The 7,746-nt window shown below is 37.8% G+C and overlaps 1 non-coding gene across 1 annotated transcript; it reads right to left on the bottom strand.

Moving 5' to 3' along the window:
• Positions 1–3,127: 3,127 nt before the first annotated feature.
• TRNAS-GGA (transfer RNA serine (anticodon GGA)) lies at positions 3,128–3,203 on the bottom strand. The gene has a single exon. It is a non-coding gene; the product is annotated as a tRNA-Ser (tRNA).
• Positions 3,204–7,746: the final 4,543 nt, after the last annotated feature.

The raw sequence follows: 7,746 nt of genomic DNA, 5'->3' as shown, positions 1-7,746 counted from the left end.
GGGAATATTCATTAATTAATGAGACCCTGTCAGGAATGAGATGGAAGGACATTACGAAACAATTCCAGTTGGGAAGAAATCGGCAAAAACTACTTTTATTAATATTGATATTCTAGTGGTTGAGGAGGTATGCTCTAAGGCTATATACACAGCTATTTATACCTGTAGATGATATGTGGAAATATATATGAAGATATAAGGCTATTATTAGGTATTGTTGCATGTATGTACTTTATTTCGTATGACTAAAGTTTGGCGAGTGCATAAACAAACTAATATTTGTGTAGAGGTAACATAGTTTGGTTTTGCTTGTGAATTGATTCTAGTTTACGAGTGGTGACCTAACACCCCTAGCCACACTCCCTTGCGGCGGCTTGCGGGGTATTGTGTAGATTTAGATTTATATAAATCATAATGGAAGACACCTGGAAAAAATCTCTAAGCTAAATTTAGGGAATCATTAAAAATTAAGGTTCTTTGGTCGTTAAAGGGCCTCACAAGTGAACACGGTATGCGAAATGAATATATATAAGAGCTAAGAGTGAGCTCAATAACAGGTAAAGCAACAATTTAAACATTAAATTGGAATGGAATTTGTTCGCTTACAAAGTATCCCAAAAAATCTATTAATTATAGCATTAGCAAATAATTAAGAAGAACAAGTGTGGGGAGACCAAGGATGAGATGGAGAAACTGGAATAGGGAAAAGGATCTAATCCTGGCACGTTGGAAGAAGAAGACGTATTCACCTGACATTAGTTGAGAATGAGAATGGGATTTAATTTTGTATTTTATGGGTTCTTCCTTCTATCATAGAGGCATGGATGTGACTGTTTCGTCAATATACTATGCTTCCTGAATAGAATGCATTTAATGACGTAACACTTGATTCGGTAATCCAGTTGATGATACTTGGAACATATTTGTACTCGGGAATGTATATAAAAATTAGGAGGAACTTGGGGAGGCATAGGAGAGTGCTTCCGTATGAAAGATGATGAGTTGGTACCTGATCGGATGATTGATTCTGAAATTAAATTTCCAAATTTGTTCTTTTTGAATTTGTCGTGATTGATTTGTCAGGTTTTTTTATTTGGACTCTTGATAAGTGCTGAATGGACTTATGATATCATGACATACTAAAATAATTCGGGGAGATAAATTCCTGGAAAAGAAAATGTGTTGAAAAAGTAAACTCCATTAAGATTTTATGAGTATTAGCAGGACAAGTGTGTCTTTCTTCCAGTCACAACATTCTGTATGAATACAAATTTATTTCTGTACCTTTGCATTGATTTAGGAAATTAATTTTTAAGTCTTTTATAATCCTCATTTCAATGTCGAATCCTATACGAATGAATATGTCTAATATTTAAAAAAGCAGTTCCATGTTTCATAGGGAAAAAGTGAATTTACGTTAAAAGGTAACTGGAGTTTGAATTATTAATAAGCATTTACATCACCACATGTGTATGCGGCACTTGCCAGCGAATTACCACACTAATAATAAAATATGAAATGCAAGGTTTTTATCAAAATAACTAATTTATTACGTATTCAATCTCGTACGGTTGTTTCGAGCGTAATTCGAGGAGCAATAAGAGAGTATTTTTTAATAAATAACTCCAATGACGTGGTGTTTAGATTCTCTCCTTGTGCATCGTAACATGGATATCGTGACAAGATACATCGTTTAAGAAAAAAAAACATCGTAAGATGGAAGGACAAGACATTCAAATCGGCGCAGTTCCCATGAGTTCGAGTGTGTGAGTGCGTGTGTGATTTTGAGGGTAAAGGTGGGTTACAATCTTCGTTCAACCAGTTTCCTTCGTTCTCTTTCCCTCCTCCCACTATCCTTTCCCTCCACCCCCCTTCCCCCACCCGCCTCACCTCCTCCGCCCGATCTCCCCCTTTTTCCACCCCCTCCGCCGGCCCATCACTCGCTCTGTCTGGAGCAGCACCAGCGCCACTCGAACCCTTTCCACTTTCGCAGTCTTTCCATTCCGTTGGGCGCGCTCGTCTCAGCGCAGTTACGAACAGGAAATTTGTTCTTTTGAACAAAGCCCCGGGGCGGGCGGGAGGGAGACCAAGGCGGCAGAGGGGAGGGGACGTGGGAGGGGTGTGGTCCCAAGGGTGGGCGGAGTGGAGGGGAGTTGGGAGTGGGTGAGTCGAGTGAGCGGGAGGAAGAAGCGGCGGGGAGGTGGAGGGTAGGGAGGAAAAAATGGAGTAGAGGGAGGGAAGGTTTATTTTTCTGGAAAGGTGCCCCGGAAGATTGAGGGTGGGTGGGGGGGAGGGGAGAGGGAGAAAGGAAACGGAATCGAGGAGGGAAAAAAGAGAGGGGCGTGTGAGGGAAAACGGCAATCGAGAGAATGAGTTGTTCCCTATTGTGGTGAATGAAAGAAACGAGGATGTCCACGGCATTCTATCTGAGGAAGTATATACTACCAAGGTGCTTCCTTCATGAACTCATCTATCAAAATATTTCGGAAAGTTGAAACATTGCCCCTTCTGGTCTTCTTAATTCAGTGCATTAAAAAAACACTTTATTGGGTAAGATTAATCATCTGCTCTGTCTCAAATGACATTCATACATGCTCATCTAGTTATCATGGGATACATTATGCGTATAACACATTCAAGCAGGGTGCTACGTAGTTATTCAATTAATGGAGGGCAACTAAGTTCATACTCGTTCAATGATTAGTGTTTAGCTTCTAGCAGAGAGGAGATTAATACAAGTGTTTAATTGTATCGAATCAACTAGCTAAGTAATAAAATATTTTCCACTAAAATGTTATAATATTATTAAAGATTTTGAGCAATAAATACGCAAAGGAAAGGATAATGTTCGTGGTAAATTTAAAGGACTTCAGTCTGAGGAACGGTGCCAGGTGAATTAAGTGGACTTATATGATTGGCACTATTTATTTGATTTTGAAAATCGAAATCTGAGCTTTAAATTCTTTTCCTCCTTATGCATTATTTATCGATAAGAAACATTAATTACATTTAAAGGATATATATATATGGAAACAGATATAAGGAAAAGGGATAGGAACACACATAAGGGATGAACACAGGAGAGGTGGGGAAGGCGGAATCAGGCATATCACGAGTGTAAAAATATTTCCTAGACCGGGACTTGAACTCCGGATCTTTCCACTTTCCGGGCGGATGCTCTCAACCACTTGAGCTATCCAGGAAACGTAATTTACACTGAGATCTGCCATGCTATATTACAATATTTTTACACACACACACATATACATATATATATATATATATATATATATATATATATATATATATATATATATATATATCGGGTTGATTACTGTGTTTATGGTTATATATAACCATAAACACAGTAATCAACCCGAAGGTCGGTTTGGTAGGTGAAGATAGAGATCACCCAGTACTAAGCCCTATACGGCGTGTGAAATTACACACATCAGGGTAGGGGGGCCAGTTCATTTCCCTGTGCCGGTTATGGTTTCCCAGGAAGATCTGGTACCCGAAAAATCACTTAAGCTTGGGTGGAGCTGCAGGTGCCCAGAGTGCCTAGCCCGAGAATCGAACCCGGGACCCTCCACAGTCAGCAGTCCAACGCTCTACCCTGGACTACCGCGACCCGCATATATATATATATATATATATATATATATATATATATATATATATATATATATATATATATATATATATTGGACAGTAACAAACAATATAGATTGAAACGTAATGAAATAATTGACTTTGTAATTCCACACACTTTATTTTAAAAAAAAAACACGACCCAGGTTTCGACGTTGAACGTCATCATCAACGATGTCGATGTCGTTCGTCATCGATGATGACGTTCAACGTTGAAACCTGGGTCGTGTGTTTTTTAAAAATAAATTGTGTGGAATTACAAAGTCAATTACTTCATTACATTTCAATATGTTATGCCAATTCCATAAAGTTACGCCTGAGACAACGAAAACGTCACACGTTATTTCTTGATTATTTCAACGGAATTCATCTCCGTCTTCATCGGAAGATAGAGAAGTAATGACTGCTGGAATAGTAGAGGTGAGGGGTGCGAGAGTAAGGGAAGGGGCCGGGGAAAGGGGAGAACGGGAGGTGTAGATGAGGGGTAACAGGAATGGTTGGGGAGAGGAAAGGGAGAGGAGAGGCTAGAGGGGAGCGGAGATAGGGAAGGAGTGAGAGGGAGGAGGTGACAAAAAATCGGAAAAGAAAACAATCTGCTCACCGCAACTATTGCAACACCCGAGACCCAGATTTCAACTTACAAAGTCGTGATCAAGACCCTGCAAGCCAATGTTGCTGTCCAATTTATTATTCGGCTTTTCCGTGTTACGTCGACGAAATCATCTATATATATATATATATATATATATATATATATATATATATATATATATATATATATATATATATATGTATATATAGATGATTATATATCTATATATATATGCAAATACATACATATATATGTATATATAAGCTAAACATTAAAATAGGATGGCAAAAACTAGAGCAGGTAGAACAGTTCACGTATCTCGGAAGTGTTGTGGACCAACACGGTCAAAGTAGTAGAGACGTAAGGAGAAGAATTGCGGAATAGAGGAATAGAGGCTTTCACAAGGAGGAGGGAGTTAATGACAAGGACGTTGAGTAACGATATTAAGAAAAGACTCGTATAAACTTTGATATGGAACGTGGCTATGTACGGCGCGGAAACGTGGTCATTGAAGCAGGAGGATGGACGTAGACTGGAGGCTTTTGAAATGTGGGTGTGGAGAAGAATGGAGAAGGTGAAATGGACGGAGAAGAAAACAAATGAGGAAGTACTTGGTATGGTGGGCGAAGAGAGGGGTTTGTTGGGAGAAATCCTTTGGAGGCAGGAAAAGTGGCTGAAGGGGGTATTGACCGGCAGCGGGATGTTGAAGACTGTGATTGAGGGGAGAATGTTGGGCTAACGAGGAAAGAGAAGGAATAGGATAGGGATGTTGGACGGGATGATGAGGGGAAGAAGCTACTCAGAGATATATATTTGGTAGATCAAATGGATGAGCTTCAGTTTAAGTCTGCACGTGGAATTTTGGAGCGAGGAAATTAATGAAACTTTAAAATTCATTGACAGATGTGTAGAGCTTCAGAAATTCTCCAAGCGTGAGGAGAAACTCGAAGACTCATTACTCTTCACTAAACCAAAGGTTCCAATGAATTCATAGTTTCACTTCCCGCACTACGAACGTGTCAACACAACATTTGTGGAATTCAAGAATTGTGTTACGGATAGCAAAAGGTAATGTACAGGGTGAACTTAAAGGAATGTAGTCGGATGAACCGTGCTAGCTGGTGTGGAGTTAATTGAGTGGACAATCCTTTACGATATTGGAAAATGTTTTGTCTTTTGATTATATCTTACTCGATAATAGTCCTAATATTCGTATTCTAACATTGTCATTCGATCAATCTCCTAATTGTTCCGATACACGAGAACATAAACGTAGCATAATGATGTGACTTAACATAACAATGTAACGTAAGATAAAATCTGGCATCATAGACATTATAAATATGTTGTCACTAAATCCCCTGAAAATAATAAAAGTCAAGGTCGCAGAATTCTTTAATTAAGCTCAACCTCCAGTAAGAAATACATTCCCTGGAAAAATCTAACGCTAATCCAAGGATTTAAGGCTAATTCATTTAATCCACTTTCTTGGCGTTTGATTTTATTTTCAAAATATTGCAATAGCTCTTAAAATTAATATCAATTCATATTCACAATCATTTTCTTATTGAGTGTAATTAATTAATTAATTTGTTAAGGTGTGTTTTGATGGGAGATGCAAGGGATTCATCGCTTTACCGTTTGGTAGCTTGTGTCCATCCAAATCCAACCTCAACTAGTAGATTACCGATCGTAATAATAATTACCACATACTGAGTCAATGCGATTACCATAGGGTAAATTAAAAACCCTATTAATACTTTATAACATTATTTAGATTTGAGACGGGATTTCGGCAATGGGAGAAGTGGAATAAATGTAAATAAACGCTTTTTCGCTTCTTAATTTAGAGAATATTACTTTAGTCATTACTCAATCAATTTTATTGCGCGTAGATTTTTAGGCTTAGTTTCTAACGATTTATATTAATCTAGCATTATTGTTTCTTCCAATCCCTTTCACAGTCCTCACATACCCCAATATTAGTCTCAGGAACTCGGAAGTGCCATTACGTTGGCTGAAATATGACGTAAAAATTAATTGCACTTGTTAATTATTATTCACACAAATAAATTAGTTTTAACTACTAAATATAAAACTGTTTTAATGACCATTCACTATTGTAATTACAGCTAAGCCACATTTATACGACTTTGTAAATGTAAATTTAAAGAAGTATGCAGACAGAAAATAATGACAGATAATATGTAATAATATTGCGCTCCATATACTCTGGCGAATATAAATTAAACCATTTGTCCATATTACAAGCTTTAAAACTTAATTATATCTGTAATAGACCCATTCTATTTACTTTAGCACCTGAATAAACTCAGATTTTAATTACATACTCCTACTCCTTATAATGCGAAGCTCAATCTACCCTAAAAGATTGATGTAAAACCAGCGGGTTTGCTTTCATGTGGAAAGACGAAGGTATGATCTGGCATGAGCATTGTTATTTTCGTTCAAAAGAGCATTCTAAAGGTTATTGTGGGCCCAAGCACTGTAACATTCCCTAACAATGCTGTCGTGACGATGCCAAAGTGTTCATTTTAATCTTCTGCGTCCTTTGCACCGAGTCAAGGGTGAAGGGAGAGATCTGAAAAGCTGGCAGTCGGGGAGGTAAGTAAGAAGAAATTCTCGGGAAGAGGGGGTGTGGCTGAAGAGGGCATTTTCAGAGCGTCTTCTAATGGGGTTTAATGGCTGCTGGCTGCAAGTCAAGAACGCGGACGTGTAATGTGGGGAACCTGAGTCGCAGGGGAAATAACTGAAGACCGGAGTAAATTAAGACGAAGTTGGAATTTGCCTGCTCTTTTTCAGCCCCCTTTTATTACTCCTCCAATGATTCAATCGGTTTATAAATCAAACCTATGCAGATACTCACAGTCTGGCGAGGAGATTCTTTAGAATTTGAATATGTAATCTTTCCATACATCAGTAATACATTATTTTTCAAACGATATCATAGGACACATAGCGAGATATTATTTTCATATTTATTTCTCTCGAATCAGAATTATCGCTTCAATTTAATTGGTACAAGCGATTGTATCTGGAGTGCCTCTGAATCCATTATGTAAGGGATGAATGTTTTGGAAAATACATAACCATTAATATATAATTGAGAATCGATTGATCGTGTTGCCATGTATAAGGGACAACTGCGTGGATTGTGTTTGTCTAATTTGGTTTCCACAAATAACTTTATTTTTATTCGATCCATACCAATATTTAGAGAATTAAAGAGGATTTACTATAGTCAGCCAATAATTCTGTTATAAAAATATACATGAATTAAATATTAGAAATGAACTGGTACATACCGGACCAGTCAAATCGTGCACATTCACGTATGCATGCACGGTATTTTTTTAAGAGGACAATTAAAATTTGATGAAGATGACATTTGTGAAAAACTGCTCAGCACAAATTTGTGGAGACGTGAAACAGATCGTCTTCACAATCACTTTCTTCGTGATCATGTATTTTTCGTGACCCTG

The sequence above is a fragment of the Hetaerina americana genome, unplaced genomic scaffold (assembly GCF_022747635.1).
Source record: "Hetaerina americana unplaced genomic scaffold, ioHetAmer1.1.p SCAF_3, whole genome shotgun sequence".
NCBI classification, from domain to species: Eukaryota; Metazoa; Arthropoda; class Insecta; order Odonata; family Calopterygidae; genus Hetaerina; species Hetaerina americana.
This window is presented reverse-complemented; position numbering and strand designations above follow the sequence as displayed.